The following is a 22,355-nucleotide window of genomic DNA, read 5'->3' on the forward strand; positions in this document are numbered from 1 at the left end:
AAGAAAATATTGAATTCAAGTGTCGGTGTCCGATTTTGTCCATGTACTTCAGTATTGATTTAGTTCTGAATTTACTGTATTGCTTCGTACCTTTGTTTTACAAATCCACATAAATAAATCATAAAGTAGAAAACATATGTCAGCAAAATTTAATAGGATTTCATGCGTCAATCGTTTCATCTTCCAATTTGTCTTTTCCAGATAACAAAATTTCGCGCAGTCTGGATGGAAATGCAACACTTTTGGTATTTTTTAGTATTTTCTTCGCTGTAGTGATTATTATTGATACTGTACCGGTTAAGGCGGGTTTTGGACGGGCACAGGCAATACAGCAGTACAGCGATACTTTTCTTTGCCTTGGCAAAAAACACAATCTGACATCCGAAGCTGGAATGAACTCTTCTTCGATTCCGGACACTCTCCTCACTCCGTCCGACGGGCCTGTCGCACACCCATCCCTCCCTTGCCTCCCTGGATTTCTCCCAACAATCCTCCCTCTTCCCCTATCATGGCCAACACTTGTCTCCAATTGTTTTCCTTTAGGCCCCTTTTATCTTTTCCATCCTTCTCCTCTCTCACATATCAAAAGCCTCCAATTCATGGCTTTCGTCTTGCTGTGATGACCATGTTTCCCTGCCGTACACAACCACGCTGCATATTAAACTTTTGGCTAGACGTTTTGTAATAACCCTACTCAAAATCCCAAACATTTATTCCCTTTTTCTATTTAAAGATTCATTGTCTTTTGCAATTTTTCTTCTCCTATGTCCATTTCGGTCCATAACGTTTCCGAGATTTATAAACAAGAACAGTTTATTTGTCTTGGAAGTGATTGGTACCTGTTCTATTTTATGAGCTAAAATGTTGATATTTACCTTAGCTTCCTATTTTTCTAAATCCGCATAAACCTTGTTTTATTTACATTTAATTTCATATCATGTACATCTGACGCGAACTAAATTACCCAGGAATGCTTGTATTGCTCTCACCTGACTGATTAACTAAAGCTTGACCGTAGCTGATTTTATGAACTCTCTCATTCAATCAGCAATGCCTTCGGCCTTTCATTCCTATCTACTTCCCATGCATCCTTAAGCATTTCAGCCTTAAGTTGAACAGCATCGATTCTAATGTGCACCCCGGTCGTACGCTCCTTCCTGAAATTGACAATCCCAATTCCATCCACCGATCATACCTTAGCAGTCCATGATATGTAGGAATGACGAAAAAATCTACTTATTCTCCAATCTACTCCTATTTTATTCAATAAAATCACGGAGTCAACCAAATTAATTCTATCAAAAAACTTCTGGAAATCTTCAAAACAAATGTATATATTTCATTTGTATTCCTTTCTCAATTGATGACCTCATTACTACTATGACATTACGCATGCATACCCCGCCCCTTTTCTGAACCTAAATTGATCACCACCGTGGTACGAGTATGTAAGCATCTGCTTCCCTCTATATCATCTTATTTACGGTCTTGGGAACCACTTTATCTGCGAGAAAATTCAAACTTATTGTTCTGCAGCCATTACATCACAGGGACGGAGACTGATCTTACAAAATCTTCCGGCCGAATTCCTTCCTCATAAATGTTACGACTTGGTCCAAAAAAAATCGTCTTCACAAATTTTCCTAACCAAGTCTTTTCAAGTTGTCTCGCGGATACGTTGTCTATCCTCGGGATCCTATTTGATTTTAATTCCTTAGTTCCTCTATACGTTCCCCCATCTCTCTTAAATCTTTATTGGCACATTAAATAATGTCCATGGTTTTTCTTTTATTGTTTGACAGACTTCTCCTTACTTTCGAAATAACTGTACACCTCCCTTCATAGCGCATCGATTCACCCTTTGTAACCTTTCCATTTCTTCAACTCTGCGTTTTCCACCAAGCGTCTTTTGCTCTAATTTTCCCCGCCTTAATTTATTATGTACGTTTATCTCATAATACTTTCTCTTACCATGTATTTACATTCTTCCATTTCTTACTCTCGGCTATCTTTCCTATCATCTTATCCGTGGCCCATGGCGTCCTTGCCCTTTTCCGATTTACAGTTTCAAGAGTTTCGCTATTGACTTTCTCTATCCCTTTTTTGATACGCTCCCAATTTTCTTCCCTATTACCCAGCTCCCGCCCCTCACTTACAATTTTCTCTACAGTCTTTAGATAACCCTTTTTTGACGTCCCAACTAATGCATCTGAATTCTATTTCCTAAGCCGTCTTCGCTGTTTTTTGCATTTAAATCGGACGCCATACTTAATTTTTACTAAATTATGATCTGAATATTTCTCCGCGGCTGGGAAACTGGGGTGAAATGTCCTCCCTATGGTTGTGTGGTGACATCTAGGCACGTAATTGACCGAACTTGTTTGTCCATATTTATTTTCACTAAAAATATTTTGCCACTTGTCTGCACTATGCTCACTAGGGTCCTTTCCATCTTGTCGTTCAGTAAGTCCACCACTCGCCAAAGCCATCCCATCTCGACAAAGTTGTAGTTAATGGAGAGGATTCCATAATTATTGATGATAATATTTTTTTAAAAATTCAACATTACTTCATATAGCTCGAGATTGAGTATTCCAGAACTCATCACACAGCAAAAACTCCCCATGAATTTTGATGCTAAGTCTAGAAATTCGCCTACCCTTTATGACGCATTCATCATGGACAATAGTCGACAGATGGGTAAACAGATTACAAGAACGTTTATGCTTCCATATTTTATTTTTTAACCAAGGGACTTTTTTGGAATTGAGAAACATTCCTTGCTGCCAGTGGTTTTTCATCTTTGCACTGCTGAAGGAGTGCTTATGTTTCAATAACCAGGAATCGGTCCTTATTCTCAAAGTACAAGTTCAACATTTTCATGGTAACATTTTACCAGAGTAAACAGTTATAGAGATTTTAACTCACTATATTCTTTGTTTTGCTGCTTTTAGGTACTATTTATTATATTTTTTTTCTATTTCTGAAATTTCGTCTTATATGTGCTTTTAAAATTTGTAATGCCAATTAATGCTTAAAATTTGGGAGAGATATGAAAAATGAGTTTAATGATTAAATATATATTGAAAGTAATTTTTCTCTCAGAAATATATTGATTTGATTTGAAAAATAATAATGAACTCTGAGAACTTAGGAATAAACAAATATTAGATTAAAATGTTTCTGGGGTTTTGCTGGCCATTCCATTGATGCAAATTTGTGATTCGCCTTAGAATAACTTAGGAAGTAAATAATGATATGACATAGTCGTATTTATCGTTGAGTCGAAAATGTTTTACTCAGACATTTTATACAGGGTTCGTCCGGAAAAGAAGTGTACTGATTTTTTCCCCCCGCTCCAGGCGCGCCCAGCACCGCTCTGATGGGCTGCGATTAGAGGGGGGTATGTTGGCAAGCGACGCTGAAAAAGGCAGTCGGCTCTGAGCTTGGTGTAGTGAGGAGCTCTGTTAAAATGAACCTCCACGCTCGCCCCACGTCACGGAACGCGATGCCGAAGTTTTTGGGGCAGCGTTATTCCATCAAATTTGCGCTAAAGCTTGGGAAATCGTCTACCGAAACTGTCGGTATGATTAATCAGGCTTACGGGGAGTCATCCATGTCCATAAACATGATCTTTCGGTGGCACAAGATGTTCGTGGAGGGCAGAGAAGAGGTCGACGACGAACCACGGCCTGGACGCCCATCAACGACACTCACCGACGAAAATGTGCGAAACGTTCGCGATGTACTGAACTCTGATCGTCGTCTTAGTGTTCGGATGATAGCAGAGCAGTGTAATGTGCCAAAACAGTATTGCACGAGATTAAAAACATCTGGCGAGCGATCAAAAACATCTGGCGGCTGCATCACGACAATGCGCCGTCTCACAACGCGCTTGTCGTGTCGGACTTCTTGGCCAAGCACGGCGTGGCAACGCTGCCGCACCCGCCCTACAGCCCGGACTTGGCACCACCGGACTTCTTTCTGTTCCCGAAGATAAAGAGGAGTTTGAAAGGAACGCGATACGGGACTTCGGACGCCGTCAAAGAGGCCGTGACGACGTGTCTTCGAGAGGTTCCCGATGATGCCTTCGCGGGAGCGTTCCAGGAATGGGAACGCCGCTGGAACAAGTGTATCGACTCATAAAGTCCTATTTTGAGGAATATTAGCTTAAGATATGTAAAAGTGTAATAAAATTTTTTTCCTGAGCTCAGTACACTTATTTTCCGGACGAACCCTGTAGGTTAAGAGAACGTATTCGCTCCGGGAGAATCCATGTTAGTGATCCAATTTACGGCGATTCAATTTGAAAGACTCTCTTCCATTAATATTTCCTCCGTTCTCCGCGAAAGTAAGTCATTTCAAATGGAGTTTATCCAATTTTATTTTTAATACATTCGGCTAACGCCATGCGTTTTAATTTATGTACAACATTTCCACGTAATTTTTTAATAAATCTTAAATAAATAATAATAAATAATTAAATAATAAAATTTAAATAAATAAAAGTGTTATACTCCCTGAAAGTTCTATTAAGGCTCACTTTTGAATTCTGACAACGTTCTCAACTCAATCATTCACGGTTATTAATGAATTTTATCTGAAAAAGTTTGACGTGGGAAAATATTAATTTAACCTTGCGAAATGAAGTTACTTTTGCGCTGCAATCACTTACATAATTTATTTTAGCAAAGGAAGATAATGGGAAATGGGGTTGCTTGATGTATAAAACTTAATAACCTTTCGATTAATAATTTTTATAATGGTTCCTGAGGATTAACATTGAGTTAATTTCAGTCAGTGCTACAAAAGAGTGCGAATTCCATTTATTATTAATCAAATACATGTGCATACAGACTCTGTCGAGTGCCACATGAGTCCTTAGAATCACTATTGATTTTTAACACAGAACAATAAGTGATAATGAAAAAAAAATCATCAATTCAAGATATCATTATTTATATTCCGATGTGTATGAAAGTATATGGAAAGCGGGCCGGGGGGAGGGCAGGGGGTGGATAGAGATTAGGGCGTTGGACGAGTGAAAAATAAAAGGGCTGTGGTCGGATGAATGAAAGGAGAAAGGGAAAGCGAAATGGCATAGAGGATACCCACCCCTCCCCATCTCCTTTTACCACCCATCTTTTACCGCCCCACCCCCTTTGACATCAGGACCCATAAGAGGAAAGATTGCCAGAAGGCAAGACACGCGGACGGCTCAGGCCTTATTCCCATGGAAACACATCTCCTGCATTTAATATTCCGGGCAACTCGCTTCCATTCCTTTCGATTAAATGAAAGGATGTTTCCCGCGTGACATTAAAAAAAAAACTCCCGCGATGTATGGATGGAAAATATGAAAACATATCGAAGAAATAAATGGGATAAAGTACCCGGGAAATACATGAAAAAACCTATATCAAGACCCGATGGCAAACTTAGTCGCCAGGGAAACTTATGGGTCGACTCGTGAACAATGAAATTTCGAACGATTAATATCCTATGCCGCTTTCTCGCTTCGACATAACGCATGAATGAGAGGCAGATGGCACGAAAAGGTTATAAATCCGTTTATATTTGAGAGATAAATCCTAAACATTATTAAAACTAATTTTCCTAAATGATAGCAAAATATGCATATTCAATTGTTCCCGGCTCAACCTTGTGGAAATTCATTTAATTAAATATGCATATATTATTATATGTAGAAGGCGTTTTACGTATGAAGTAGATTATATCTTAAGACTACGTCACGTTATCGTTGCACTTAATATAATCTCCTACAAGGATAAAGCAGGTTTTACATTCAATCCTTCCTTTTTCAATTGCTCATACATTCTATCTTGCAGAATGTCGTTGAAAATGTCAATTCTTTTCATTCGTTCTCCTCCCAAGCATTCTTTTCATTTCCTATCCTCCTACCGCAGTCGTCTTCAAATCCCACTCTCTCTCTCTCTCTCACCATATTTTACGGCCGTGTTTTGCCTTTTTATATTTATCTCAATACACCCTTATAATAGCAATTTGTTTTTCTCACTGCCCTGTTCACTTCATTTTCATTCCAAAGCATCCAATCTAATCTCATTTTTCGCAAACTTTTCTTGGACCTGTAAATTTCATATTTAAGTCTCATCTAATGTCATAATTTAGCCGTTAGATTTAATTTTGTTCATAATCTTAATCCTATTTGTGAAAGAATCTTTTCTCCTTAATGTTCTTTCTTTTCCGACAAGCGTAACATGCACGGGCATGTCCAGGGGCGTGCACCATTTCATCTTCATTAAGTCACGCTGCCCCACTTCTCATGTTTTATTGCTCAGCTCTATTTCATCATGGCCTCATTAAATGTGCAGGTTTTAATAATCACCTTCATCCTACGCCTCAAAATCTTATTCTGTAATAAGCATAAAATGTTTGGAACCACTTGAGTAACTATTTCAACTACCTATTGCTAGTTTTAGCTACCTTCAATTTAATTACCCACATTTTTATCGACCAAAACTTGATCTCATTTAGTTTCAACATTTACCATCACTTTATTTCAATTTCACCAATTCCCTATCTATCTCCATTCTCATGTGGAAATTTCGATTCTCATATGCTACCTTTACTTGCGTAGGTTTGTAATTTAAAGGCTCCAAAAATTGAAATCTCCGTTAACTCCCCTTTTCATCAATTACCTCAGTTTATTTGAAAATACTGCAATAGAAATTGAATGCAGCACAGAGTAATAGCGGTTATGGGTAAATGAAGATTATAAATAAAATATTAATATAAAAATCTATTTTATTGCCTTAATGTCTGGGTGTTCTTTAGTTTAAATTATGAATATTCGTCCTAAGCAACGACCACATGTTTCTTTCTCTGCTGCTCAGGCGATCGGTCCCATTCTGCGCGAACATTAGTCCACAAAGAAGTAAAATCCATTTCCAAACAAAGCGCTACGTGTGAAGCTAAAATATGTATTTCGTGATATTTTGATCAGCCGGATCATGGTATGTCCGCGCAGATTTATAGAAATTCAAATTGTCGCAGCTTGATGCTTTATTGAAAACTGACACTAAACTGACAGATAATACTCAAACCTTTCAGATTTGCCCTGCTACGCATACGCGGTAGTACGAGGCCAAATGAAGATCACAAACGCATTTACACTCACGGAATTGTGCATTGGAGACCTGTTTGGATATGTTGAAGCCCATGACGACTAAGCGTCGGCATTGAAATCCTTTGTTCGACCGCCAATGGGCATTTATCCCAAGACGTGGGAATTCCCCGCTCTGCCCTCTTGAAATGGCTTCCTTGTCGATAGTCGGTTGGAGTTTTCGTTCTTTTATTAATCCAACCCGCAAAAATGACTTGAGAGCATTAGGGAGAGAAATCGACGAAAAAAGACCAAGGATGAATTTTTCACTTGGTGTTGACGAAAAAAAGCGCCTTCTGGGGATTTGCCGTTTTGCCTGACGGAGAGTGGATTCCACTCTCCGTCGAGATGAACTTAGAGCGAAGGAATGGGAGGCGAGGGCGGTGCTCAGAGCGTTTTGAGTATTCAATGTCGCAAGCACCCAGAATCTGTTGGATCGCATTCCTAGATGGGTGCGATGGGTGGACCGGCGCAGGTGGAGTTTCCGCGCGTAGCCGTGTGCGTCCACTTCGGTGAACACACGCACGCACATTTTAAGCGGTTCTCCTCTCTTTTTTCCCACGGGGCTCATTTTAAAAGACTGAATTTTTAATGCCCTTTGTATATGGAACCCGCAAGCATCAAAAAATTGATTGGATCCGTGGGAAATGTAATACTATTTCCACCACAATTTTATCGAAAAGGAGAACTGGAAAGATTGCTCCTTCATCCGTTAGCTACTGTTCTAATTACAAATGCGTAAATTTAAAAAAATCAAATTGGATGAACCCAGGGGAATTCTATGGAATTCATTATGCAACAATGCGTTCGGCGCCATCTTTTTTTATAATTGCTTCAGCTTCAAGGAAACTTGCACGATTTTGATTTTTTTGTAGTTTGGATAGGCATTTTATTCCGTAGCTGCTTTCGTTAGAAGGGCGAATTCAAATTAGTTTTTCCCAGTTTTTTTTTAACGTTTATCTTTCATTTATGTTTTTCGAGGGTGGAATATAACTCGTGCATATTTTACCACAAATGTTTTCCATTTCCCTTGATATCAATGGATTCAATGAGTATTTTATTTTGTTTTAATATTTTTATCCGAATAATATTTTTGTTTAACATATTTATTATAATTATACGACCACATTTGGACAAGAAGTTGCACGTAGACCGGGGAGGCTGAATATACATATCCGCAGTAAATATACACCATATGAAACAACATCGAGTACATTTCGAGATGAGTGCTCTCATTCAAGAATTCGATAGTTTTTTTTTGGCCGGGAATAGCGTACGAGTGATTCGGTTTGGTGCTCCAACGCGTTTTCATGAGTGTTAGCCGCGTTTTTAGACCAGCAGCTTCAACCGCCACTCACTCTAACAAGAGCTCGAGCTGCGTGTTGAAACTATTACCGCACCTCTGCCAGCGCATGAAGGTGGATATGCATCTAGAGTAAAACAAAAAAAAAACAAAATTCGAACTCGTGCGGATTCGCAACGACCCGAACATAAAAAAAAAGATATTTTTCCTCTGAAAAGCTCTTTCTTGCGAGTGGGAGGAAGTTGTGGGGAAGGGGTGTAGAGGGGGTTGAGAGAGAGAGAGAGATAGAGTGGACGGGAGGAGGACGTAAGGGGAGGATTGCATATTTAATCGGAGCGTAATAGGATGTTCTCGCCTGCGTAGGCTAGAAAGCGGGCAGTACATTACTTGATCGGCAGGAGTCGCAAAATCTCAATGGAAGCGGGCGGGAGAGAGTACCCCTTGACGGTGGGTTGGCCAACATGATATCTTTTCGACTTCCAGTCCAGACTTCCATTTTCTCTTCCCCCCCTCCCTCCCTGTCCCCCTTCCCCCCTCTCTCTCTCTTCTCCTCTTTCCCATCTCCACCCTCCTCTTCCTCTCCCTTTCTCCCACATGTTTGTCGCCCTTCACGTCAATTTAAGGCCGTCAGATGGCGGCGGACAAATGGGATGAGCGAATCGGAACAGCCGGAGAGAGAACTGTTGAGGGAAGGGCGGAACAACGGAAGCGAGAGAAGCGAACGGTGACAGAAGTGCGACAGTAAGATGTACGCGCCCACGTCGTCGTGCGATATCGATGTGTCGGCATGTGTTTGTTTTGAAACGGATGAGCGAATCGATCTCTCGTATCGCGGAGGGGATGCGATACTGCCAAGTAACTTTGGGTCGCTCGATTTACATGTCCTACATGGACCTTTCGATATCCCATTGATGTAATAAGAATAAAGAATGAACACTCCAAGGAAATCTTCCGAGCAGATATTAACAAGTTTCCACATGGCATTAAGCGCAGAAAGAAGACAGTTGATGTGCCTGCATGAGATTTAAAATGTCGTTAAGAACAGCTCAAACTCAACTGCTACAACTGTAAATATGAATACGATGTGCAAACAAAGATATTAGATTGCCACAATTTGATCTTAATACGTAGCTTCCAAAAACAAAAGACACCTGAATCATAAAATGACTGAAATATCAACACCAGACCTGTTTCTCCGACTATTTTTCATGCTTTTATTACAATTTCCGATTGCTGAGACAGAATTATAGAAACTTTTTCTTTCTACTTTCCGAGGAGAGTAGCAAGGCTTTTCAATTTTATTCATTGAAATCGTAAACATCATTAATCCACATTTTTTATATTTTTATTTCAACATTGTAAAACAATTCCTATTATTTATTAACGAACGACTGATATTTACTTCTCCAATACTGCATTTAGTACGTGGACCGATGCTTCCAATAAAACATTGCACGGCCTCAGCGTTTGGAGAGCGGATGAGGAACGGAGAGAGAGCGAGAGAGGAGGGAGGGAGGGAGAGGGAGGGAGGGAGAGTTTGAGGAGTGGAAGGCACAGGTGCAGAATGGAGAGCCGAGATATAAATGCTTATGAGTGCGAGACGAGGGTATTAATAGCATTGGCTTGTAAACTGGCGACCCTAAGTTCGTGTGCGCGACTGACTCCCTCTAGCAGTGAGTTGGACGTGTGAGGCTGTCGGGGAGTGTGCTCGCTTCGGTGTGCTTTAGTGTTCCTGTGTGTGTGTGTGTGTGTTTTTGCCCGGAGGCCTAGCGTCGCGGTGACAGGAGTGGTAGGATGGGCCCGAGGGGCTAGCCGGAGGCGGGTGACCGAGGCGGGGAGGTGGGGCGATGGGGGAGGGGGTTGTGCGGGGAATCATTTGGCAGGCTGAAAATGGACGGGTGTTGAAAGGGAATCGTGGGAGTAGTGAAATTGGGGCGTGGGAGGGAGGGAGGGAGGGGGAAGGGGTAGTTTGCAGAAAGAGGAGGGCGCCGTGGGGTTGGGCGGAAGGAAGGGTTGGGATCGAGGGGGCGGAGGTGAAAAGGGGGTGACTCGTGAGATCGTCCAACGGGATCTCCTCCCGAACCACTCGTGGCCCCTCACCCTCTTCCCACTTCCCCCTCCCTTCCATCCATTCGCCGAATACCCTCCCTTCCTCCCTTCGCATCTCCCTACACCCTCACCGATCCACCCTTCCGTTCAACGGCGACCGGCTGCCGATGCTTCCCTCTCCCTCTTTCTCCCTCTCATTTCTCTTTCTATACTTTTAGCTCCCGAATTTCCCAAAACATTATCCGAAAAGTAATCACACCCACCTTTTCAAATTTCTCATTCGGGTTTGAAAGGCCATGGTTTGAGTTCTCTCGTTCTGCGTCCCTCTCGTTCGCCGTCTGCTAATGTCTTCCGTTATTTTCCATGCGTCAAGACCGCCAACATGTATATCACGTGGAAACATTGCCATGGTTATGGTAAAAGTGTGTCTCAGGAGTATTTTATCGGCGGAGGGACAATTTTCAGATATCGAGTGTGCTTCAAGCCATCTGGTCCGTGGTTTTAATATTGAATTATGCAATTATTATGCATTTCTAAGAATTTTTATTTTTAAATTATCCTTTTACACTATGTAATCCCAATAAATCGTCAGTTCCTCAATACTTTGGTTGTCATGCTGGTTCACAACCTGAGCATATTAACATTTCATTTTATTCATGCTGACTTTTCATTTCATTTATAGCATTCGTAATGTAGAAGGTTGCACTGTTTTTATTGTTCGGATTCTTCCCTTAAAGTCTGGTTTATTTACAAATGTAATAGGGTGGAACTTATGTTTTATCCATAATTTGTCTGCATTTAGTTTAAATATATCTTCTGTACAGCTAATGCAACTTTTCTAATGAGAATCTGCTTATTTAATCTTTTCACTGAGAAATTAGAAGCGATAAATTACCAATCTCTGTGAAATTAACTACTAATTTTGGCGAAAAAAATTGTAAAAAACTTTAAAATGCATCGTAAACGCATACTTATGCAAATTCACAGAACACACTCTTGAGGCAAGAAAATGAAAGTAGGTTTGTTGATTTTGTCATTTGAGTGTATTGAAGACCATGATAGAAGGGAAAATGTTGTTTAAGTGAGGGAGAGATAGGCACAGTATAAGCAAAGACAATATCATTTCGTATATAAGTTACAAAGAAGGGAAGAAAGAAATAATGAATGAAAAGGATGAGGAATTATCGTGATATATAGCTGATAGCCTTTATGAACCGTCCAAAACATACCTTAATAGGTAGAACCTTGACTTAATTTACTTATGGGCCTAGTGACGGGGAGGAGACTTGGAAAATTGCCTTAGTGACGTGTTATTATTATATTAATATTAGTAAAGACTTTGAAACTAAGCATGGATCTATATGGATATTAAATCAGGTCATTAAGGCATGGTGATTATCGTTTATTTGAGGAATGTAAGATTTGGTTGTGAAAAATAATGGCAAAACAATTGCAGAGAAAGCTCATCTAGGACATAAAGAAGGAAGTTCACGTGATAAATAGAAAAAATTAGTCCAAATGACTGTTCAAAATCAACCCGTAATAGGTATGATGGCTTTTCTGAATAAATTTACTTCTACCTTTAGGAGTGTTTAGAGGAGGCTCGTTAGTATGAGGAATATGAAATATAAGGTGTTTTACGGTCTGATATTCAATTGTTAACTACCCTAAACTGACGGGGAATAAGGAAAATCTATATATTTTAAAGAAATAGAACAAAAAGTTCTACCAAAATATTGCTTTGCAATCAATTAATAACAAAAGCATATATTTATGAGAATTGAAATAAGTGTGAAATCACATTGGCTTCGTATGCAAAGACGCTAGCAGAAGGAAAAGAGAGAACTTTGTAAGCAATGGACTCTGGTACGTATACTACCGTGGAACGGAAGTATTTCATTCTCTCTCGGAGAAGTCCCGTATAAAAATCCAGGAATAGATCGGAATTAATATATCACTGCTCCTCTAAGTAAGAAATCGAAAGCACTCAAATGTAAACACGAAAATGATTATTGATGTTCGCAAGGCTCCCATCGGAGCGGGAGGTCATAAAAAAGCTCCATCCGGCCGGATTAGCTCAGGGACCGATTTCTATGGTTGCTTTTAGCTCCGCATTGATGGACGAGCGGTGCATGTAAATGGAACCAATGCTTTGAAGTGAAAGTTGTGCGATTTTTTGGCCTGATTGAGTCGAAATAGTTTCTTTGCTAAAATCTCATACTCCTTTCTGTTTGTAAAGCGCGTTATTTTATTAATTTGGCTTGGCAAGAGCTCATGGATTTCTTCGACAGATAAGGAGGGGTAACCAAAATAGATAATCATGTATTATGTGAAGTAAGACGTATGAATCGTGAGGTTTAATTGAGTAGATGAGTCAATGAACTTAAAAAATAGGTTGTCAGATTCGACATGAAGAAAAACCCTTTGCAGTAAGCTAGCTTATCACCTAAGAATTGTCTGCCCTATACAAATGACCATGGAACGTAATATATTATTCTACATCAGTATAAACGAGCGAAACTTGAAATTTTTCCTATTACACGATGCCTTACGGAAGGAAGGTGTTGAAATATTAATTTTAAATAATTCCTAATTTGTCAATATACTGCAAAAATCTTATTTTGCATACGTAGTATGCATGAAAACGAATTATTTAAAATAAAATTAGTAATATAATTAAAATGTTAATATTAAAATTGAATGAAAGTCATTTAAATGTTCAAAGTATTTATACTAAGTACCCTAATCTCAATTTGCATCAGAATAGCATTAGTTTATCTACAGACGTACTGAATGAAGGAAAATGTACTTCAACCTAGCAAGAGGTTACTTAATCGGAGGTTTTAAAAAAATCTCTATTCATATGCATATTTGAATGAATAATGACAAGTTAGGAGATTAGCCAGTTAATATAATCTTTTTTAACTATTGTTAATTAGAAATTTGGCTCCGACATTGAGTGATATGAGACCTAGTTTTATAGCTTGATCGCATAGCATCAATTATTTTATAAAGGCCTTTTAAGACTATCGAGATGTGTTACTTAAGTTACCTTTGAAATTTTGGTAAATTTAAAGGTAATGTCTATTTTAATTCTGCTTAGATGAATATTATATTCAGCCATATATGGAGCGATTTTCAGAGGTATATTTCAAAATATTAACATATTAATTTAAGGATATTTAATGTTTGCCTCTCTCACATATGAAAGATTATGGAATTGAAAAACTTTCATCTTTCTTTCACCAAATACGAAGTACGATGTCATAAATTGAGTTAAATGATTAATTTTTATAATTTATTTTTATCTTACATAAGAGACAAATTTATTCATGCCATTGTATAGTTGAATATTCAGAGGATATTCAACTAATTCATTCAGAATTTATTCGTTAACCCGGAAATATAGATTTAAATACACAATGAGGATTGAGGGCAAACATTTGATCATGAATTTAGGTGATTACATTTTCTTTTTGCCTTTTACCTCGTTCAATCTTCAGCGAGCTCTCTAAGCTATCTGCAGCACGCGCAAGGTCAGCCAGCAGAAAAATAGGAAGACAAGGTTTTATGAAGTTTCACTATGGATACTGATATGATTCACTGATATGGAAAAATATTTACGACTTGCGTCCGTTTCATCCATTTCTATTTCAGGGCGAGCCAATAATTTTGAGATACTCCAGCCATGAGAATTGAGAATAGTTTTACGTAAACCCAGTGGGGAGGGCAGCAAAAATACAAATTTTCCATTCTCATCATTCCGAATGACGAACCATTTCGCTTCATTGGACTTTCATATCGCTTTTAAAACAATGGCGTATCCATGGAGGCGCTCATGCATAAATTTAGATATAACGTATTGGCGTCGATACATGCCGTACTTTTGATGATAATATGGAATTGAAAATCCTACCGAAGTTAATCATGATTACCTCAGCTGGAAAGCTAGCTTGGGACTCCATGATACTTCATTGGCCCTCATAAAGTCAAGATTCATCATTTTATGATCGACTTTCGCTTTAGCGTCCTTCAAACCATCCTGAATATTGGCAAGAGGAGCCCATTGGAATTGAATACAGGTAGGTTTGCCAAAGCAAAGTGGGAATTGTACTAGAAATGGATTATAGGTTTTTGAGGAAAGCATTTCACTACAATCATTGTAATAGTTGTAAAAAAGGTAATTCAAACTTTTGAATGCATAATAATTTTGAATGCACTTCATAATTTGAATGCATAATACTAATACGTCAAGACAGTATAATTATGATGAAAACTTCTTTAAGCCTTATTATATTTGTTCTTTTTTCTGTTATAGACTAGATCAAGGATCATGGATAATTTTCCGCTGAATATTCGTGGCCTTTATATACTCCATATTAATGCAGGGGAAATAATTTATACCGTTAATACTATCGTAGCATACTTAGGAAAACTTTTGAGAAACATTTTATGAAATTGCGATGAATTATTTGAGATTCGCGTAATATGTTCACTGTTATTTCATAGCAATATAATTGATATTCGGGTCATATCTGAATAATTCACTAAATTGCATAAAATTTGATACTTTTAAACGCATCCTCTGTTTATATATGCCAAGTAATCAAATAGCTGCTTACTTACTGGACGTTTTCTGTGCGAAGCAAGAGGTGTGCGTGTGGATGTGTGTTGCTTGCCTACGCACATTATGTCTGTGCGTGTCTCTATACATATATATATATATATAGTACAATACACAGATACACAGTAACACATAATATAGAAACACAAAAAAAGAGAACACTCACATGTATTTTCTTGATATTTCGACGGAAACAATCCGTCTTCCTCTGAAGATATAGAAGTAATGATAAGTTTCTATATTATGCGTTACTGTGTATTGTACTATTCGGCACTTCCGTGTTACGTCTATGAAATTATATATATATATATATATATGTGTGTGTGTGTGGGTGTGTGTGTGGATAATTTCGTCGAAGTAACACGGAAGTGTTGAATAACAAACTTGGACGGCAACAAACAATATAAGAACACATAAAAAGATCACTCACGTTATTTCTTGATCATTTCGACGGAATTCAGCTCGGTCTTCATCGGAAGAAATAGAAGTAATGATCATTTAGACATGATCATCTTTTTATGTGTTCTTATATTGTTTGTTGCTGTCCAAGTTTATATATATACACACACACACACACATATATATATATATATATATAAATATATATATAGTATATATATATATATATATATATATATATATATATGTGTGTGTGTGTGTGTGTGTGTGTGTATATAAACTTGGACAGCAACAAACAATATAAGAACACATAAAAAGATGATCATGTCTAAATGATCATTACTTCTATTTCTTCCGATGAAGACCGAGCTGAATTCCGTCGAAATGTACATAGATATATCGTGCTTTGGTGGGGTCAAATTACTGGTTGAAGCGACGCCATTCGTGCGCCTATTCGGGGAAACCTTTCCGTGCGCAATTCGATTCTCAGAACCTCAGTCTCAATTTGTGTTTTGCGTGTGCTTGATGGCATAACGGATTTCAAGTTGGCTCCGTAATTTGTGGGCAGAAAATTAATGACATAGAAATCTCTTTCCGTCACTAGTGAGGAATTTCTTGGACTTGAGATTTCACAAAGCTAATTAATTCACGGGACTACCTGGCGGATATGAGGAAATCACCATTCTATGTAAATATTTAGTAAAACACGAATGTATATTTTCGGGTCTTAAGATGTCGATCAATAGTCTAGACCACTCTCCTGTGGACATCGTTTTTTCCGACAAGCAGTGTACGTCCTGCCCGAACACACGAGAGGAATCGAAAGTTCAATTCCCATCGTGCTCATGGATGTCGATTTTTATGAATTGTTTTGGGTTAAATTTATTGTTCTATTTTCATCAGATAATGTACAATTTAAGTCTCGTTTACCTTAAATTTTGCTGGCAACATGCATCAGTATTCCGCTTCATCTTTGGTTACTGTACACCGTACGGGAGAGTTCACATCATTCTAAGTCTTTACGATTCGGCTCACCGTATTTTACGGCTCACGTGAAGACCGTATTTTATGGAGATGGACTTCATTTTCGCTTCCTGAACGGATTGTAGTTCACCAGCAATGGTTTTACTCTCATAGACGTGCAGAGGCATCTGCCCATCTAAATACCGTAAACCTTGGAAACATTCTTTCAAAAAGGAATAGTTGTGCATAATGCACTAAGTGGGAAAATGTCAGGATTAGACAGTATTCTTTAAAACTACGTTTTTTATTCGGCGGTTTCTTCATTGGTTTCAGTTTTGGTGGCATGTGGTGGAACTTTAGGAAAATGAATCACCGCCTAGTTTCCGAAATATTTGCAGCATTGTCCGACCTCAACGTCATCTACTCTACAATTACGTCATACCTATCCACACACATCCCCTCTCCCTTTAGGCGGCAAATAATATAAAGTATTCGCCAATCGATGTCATTACACATTGATTTATGCATACACCATGGTTTTGGGCGCAGTACATTGATAAATGTGTAAAATTTTAATTGAAAAAAATTCCTTTTTATCCCGCAAACTATTTCGCACTGTAAATGCGCATTAATTTTTATGAGGCACGTAAAATTAATCTAATATGAAGCTATAAAATCATATTTTGACAATTAAAACTAGGTGTGTTAACTTTTCTAAATGCTTATGGATGGAACTTACCTATTAAACGAAACCAATCTCGAGCGAAATAAATAGATGCGTGCTCGCATAGTGTGTAACTAAATGGAGATGAATTTAAATTATCATCCCTTCATTAACTTACTCGTGGCAACGTCCTCCGAGATATTAATGACATGTGGAATTATCCCGAACTACGCTCCAACCACTCACTCAAATGTTACAAGTTTTGTGTGACCGTCCGGCCGTGTTATTTATTGCCCGTGCCTTCGAGCATTGTGGACGTCAATGATTCCCTCCATCACCGGAGATCGGCCTAAATGCATATGAGTGCACATTTTGATGAATGGCCGCTGGTATTAAATTCCAATTTTGAATTCACTTATGCCATCCACTCCTACTTTTCCCTCCACATGGAAGAGTTGTGTTCGCTTTAAATATATGTGAATTAATGGCACAATGGAACCGAAACGAGGAAATGAGAAAAAATAGTGAGATAATCCGACTTCGTGTACTGCTGCACTATTCCAAAAATGTATATTTATCTTACTATTTATAAAATTGAACATAAAGCAAGTATATTGTCCTCAGAGAGAAATGTCTGTATATCTCAGCACTGTAAGGACGAAATTATATCAGAAAAATTTGCATTTAGGACCACGAATGGACTTAGCTCTTTATTAATAATTATATTGTAATACACAGCTAACTGGTGACACTAATGGTGCAATGAAAAATAAAGTCTGACAACTATTATTCAACTTGCTAAAATTTCTAAATCCTATTCTGAATGCATTTAGGTTTTTATTAGGAGAAGATAATAGAAAAAGAACAGTTATCCTTTTCCTATTTAGTAATATAATTCCTAATTATTTCCCTTTCTATGTTCAAGTTACGGTTGATGAATACCAAGAAGTAACTTATTCTAATCTATCTATGGACAAATATTAAGGATAAGAGATTAAAATAAACTTAACTTTTGAAGTCCATTTATAGTAACAATTACGGTTTGCAGATTTAGTTTACACTCATACAAACAAGTAGCGCCAACTTATATCCATAGAGTCGTAAGTTAAAGTCGGGGGAAACACAGATGGCGCGTCGGAGTAATATTACACCATACAGATCACGCCAATCGACAGATGAAATTCGTCGAGCGGCTCATCTCAGCACTAGGACATTAGTTTTGCCTTTCTCACCATGTCTGTCACATCATTATATGAATATATTAGGGAAACTTTTATGAAAAACATACCATCGGTTACCTTTTCAAGACGCTTGATGTAAGAAAATAAAGTAGCCGCACTAGGTATTTTCGCTATTCCACGGGTAATTTCAGCTTTTAATACAATCCCCCATTTTTCATCAAGGAAGATAGAAGTTAGCTATATTTTTCAAATAGGTGCTTGTTTTCAAATTCAAAGTCAAAGAATTATTTCAAAGAGCTACAAAAAAATATATGGCAAAATATTTCCCTTGACCAAGAATGGAGCCTCGACTTGCCGGGCCATTGCTGCAACAATTGAGCCATTGAAGAAACATAGATTTGACTGAAATCTGTGAGGTGTTTCCGCAATCATTTGCCCCGATTCTTTAGCCAGGAGATTGCGTCAGGGAGCTGTTTCACTCACCCAAGGACGAGTACAACAAGAGGAAATGAGAGTAGGGAAAGCAATCATACAATATCATAAAGGATGGGAGCGGTGCGTTTCGTGGCACGTATAGCCAGAAGAATAAAACGTGGCGCATTGGCCAAATACACATTCAGACACAAAAAACCGCACAAGATGAACTTATTCTTCCTTCTTCAGAATTAATTTTCTTTTTAATATGTTCCTATCCCTTTCCCCTATACTAATAATATATATATATATATATATATATATATATATATATATATATATATATATATATATTATTAGTTAATCAACCGGTAAAGGTAGGTTTTTGGACGGACACAGCTACTAAATATAACAGTTTGTTACTCCTAACAAAACACAAAATCCAGAATCCTACTCTATATCAGGTCCCTCTTCATCTCTGAGTACTTTCTTCCTCCGTTCATCCCGTCCAACATCCCTATCCTGTTCCTTCCCTTTCCTCGTTTGCCTAACATTCTCCCCTCTTACACAGTCTTCAACATCCCACCGCCGGTCACCACCCCCTGCATCCACTTTTATACATGCATATATAAATCAAAATTTCCACCCGTAACCACCATCTTTAATTACCGTAGCCGTACGGAAAAACTCACACGAGCGGCACAATACGGGCTGACACAATATAACACGAATAAAATATATATATATATATATTTATATATATATATATATATATATATTTATACACATATTTATAATATATATATATATATATATATATATATATATATATATATATATATTTATACACACATATGCACACACTCATGAGGGCGGTTCAACAGGTACCCGTGTTAAAAATGAAACCTATTTTTTTAAAATATTTATTCTTTATTTGTCAACATTGTCCCCTTTTAGAAAGATTCACTTCTCCCAACGTTCTGGCCATTTTTTAACCCCTCCAAAAAATAGGATTTTTTGAACTCTCCAAAATACGCCTCTTTCTCGGCGATAACTTCCTCGTTTGAGCTAAATTTGTTTCTCTCGAGCCATTCCTTCATGTTAGGGAATAAGAAAAAGTCGCACGGAGCCAGATCGGGTGAATACGGGGGTGCTGCAGCAATTCATAGCGTAGTTCATGCAGTTGGGCGGCGACAACTATGGATCAACTTGTTGTCCACCGTGAGCAATTGCGGCACCCATCGGGCCGACAATTTCTTCATCGCCTACTTATCATGTAAAATATTAATTGCCGTCCCGGTCAACACACACACCCACGGCCTCTGCTACTTCGCGCACTTTCGTTCGTCGATCAGCGAGAATCATGGCGAGGACTTTTTGAATGATTTCCTCGGTAACCACGTCTGTCGGGCGTCATGGTCACTCCTCATTAAAAACTGATATTCGTCCACGCAAAAATTCGTTGAACCAATATCAGATGTGGTCATAGATGGCGAAGTGTCCCCATAAACAGCATCCAACTTTGCTTTTATCTCCTAACATTTCTTCCCATCCAAAAACAAAAACGAATTACCGAAAGATACTGCTTATATATATATATATATATATATATATATATATATATATATATATATATATATATATATATATATATATATATATATATATATATATATTTATATATATATATATAATGTGAGTCTCACGGATGTGAATAATAAAGTATATGAAGTTAGCGCTAGCAAAAAAAGACAAAAGCACCGAAACACAAAAAAGTTCTTAGTTACTTCCTTCTCTTCCTTGTGAAAGGTGGCCTGTACCACTGAAAATTCGATAACGTTTGAGCCTCCTTTCTTTTTTGTATGTTTCTGTGTTTTTGTCTTTGTTCGCTAGTGCAAACTTCTTTGAATGGGTATACATATAATATATACACAATGTGCATTCGTTTCTGAATGCATATATATAGAATGTATATATATATATATATATATATATATACACACACACATTCAAACACGAAATTCCGCCATATGGCGAACAAATATTTATTCACATGGAAATAGACAAAAGGAAAAGGGATATGAACGCATATAAAAAACGGATTTTATGTATATATATATATATAATTATATTTATATATATAATTATATATGTATATATATATATATATATATATATATATATGTATACACACACACAAGCATTGCCGTGGTACATAAGCTCACCTTGAACCACGGTCCCCGTGGCGAAGGCACACGCCGCCGCCGCAAAGATGGCGACGCCGCAAATGCACTTGAAGGCCCCGCCGACACCGCCTCTGCACCGCCAGCCTCCGTCGCGAGTCCGCCGTGCCGAAGCCATGTCCGCTTAGCTCGCGTCGCTGCTCCCTGGAGACGGCTAGTTCGTCACACATCCACTCACCATCCACTCGCCCGCCCCCCCGCGACACTTCACAACCCCCTCCACCTCCTCTTTCAACCCCCCCCGCCTCACGAGTACTCCCCGGACAACCAACAGGTATAAATGTTGCTAGATGAGCGGATGGGAAGGAAGAGTTTGCGGCTAGTCGAAAAGAAGGACAGCAATTGAGAGGTTGGGGGTATGTGCGTGTATTTGTTGGTCGCCTTTCGTATTTAGGCGAAAGAGGTGGATCTGTAGCGGGAGAGGAGTGGTTTTTCGGGGATGCCTCAATAAGACCGACCGGCTCGCTGCTGTTGCGCGGTCCTCTCTTTTTTTACAGGTACGTGAGTAATCGTACTTATTTATTTCCCCGCGAATACCGAGCGGCGAGAGGCAATTTATCACTCAGTCTCTTGTCACCGCGATTGTAATTTTTTAGACCACCCTCACTTTATTCTTTCGCATAGCACAAATCACGGATCCGATTCCACTGCCCTCTTCACTCGTGTCGAATGTTATTTTTTTTTACCCTGTACAAGGGTATGGTGCCGTCTAGGAAGAGTATTAAGCATGGGTGGAGTCACGAGGGATGTGTTTGAGGCCCTAGTCGACGGTAGAGCGTTGCCAAGCGCACACGGAAAATGAAATGAGTCCCACGTAATAATTCCCAGGATTTTTCCAACCGGATTTTTCACTGGATCGGGAGGCGACGGTCACGGCCCGGTTGATTCCCTGGTATTCGCCGCCCGGACGCATGCATATTCCGCACTCCCCTCCCAAAAGCGCTCTCTCACTCAATCATGCGTGTTTTTTCGCGTGTGCCGACGTTCATGTATTTTTCATGGGGGATTACGGGTGAAAATCCGAACAATCGAACTTTGCGGTCGACGTTTTCCTTCGCCTCCTTTATTTTTTCCCCAACATTAATTTCGAGGCCTTTATTTTTATCGTTGGAATTTTTTCGCGAGAGGGAGAAATAAAAATAATATTTTATTTTAGTGTTATCCCGCTCAATAAACGCACTCTTCGTGGGCCGAAATGGCTCGGTCACTGTGTGCATTAAGAGGAATGGGACCGTTTGCTGAGGCAGTCGGTGGAATGATCGGGCGGGGGAAAAACCTTTCTAGTCCGCGAGCACCCTAGGGGGTGAAGAAACCGCCGCAGCGTCGCGGTGGGGGCGCACGAGGTGGTGACACCGTCGGCGTGTCCGGTCC

General features: G+C 38.8%; 1 pseudogene; it reads right to left on the reverse strand.

Moving 5' to 3' along the window:
* LOC139692355 (alkaline phosphatase, tissue-nonspecific isozyme-like) overlaps positions 1-21,152 on the reverse strand; it is a 230,597-nt pseudogene extending 209,445 nt beyond the window's left edge.
* Positions 21,153-22,355: the final 1,203 nt, after the last annotated feature.

This window comes from Hetaerina americana, unplaced genomic scaffold, assembly GCF_022747635.1.
Source record: "Hetaerina americana unplaced genomic scaffold, ioHetAmer1.1.p SCAF_4, whole genome shotgun sequence".
In the NCBI taxonomy this organism is placed as follows: domain Eukaryota; kingdom Metazoa; phylum Arthropoda; class Insecta; order Odonata; family Calopterygidae; genus Hetaerina; species Hetaerina americana.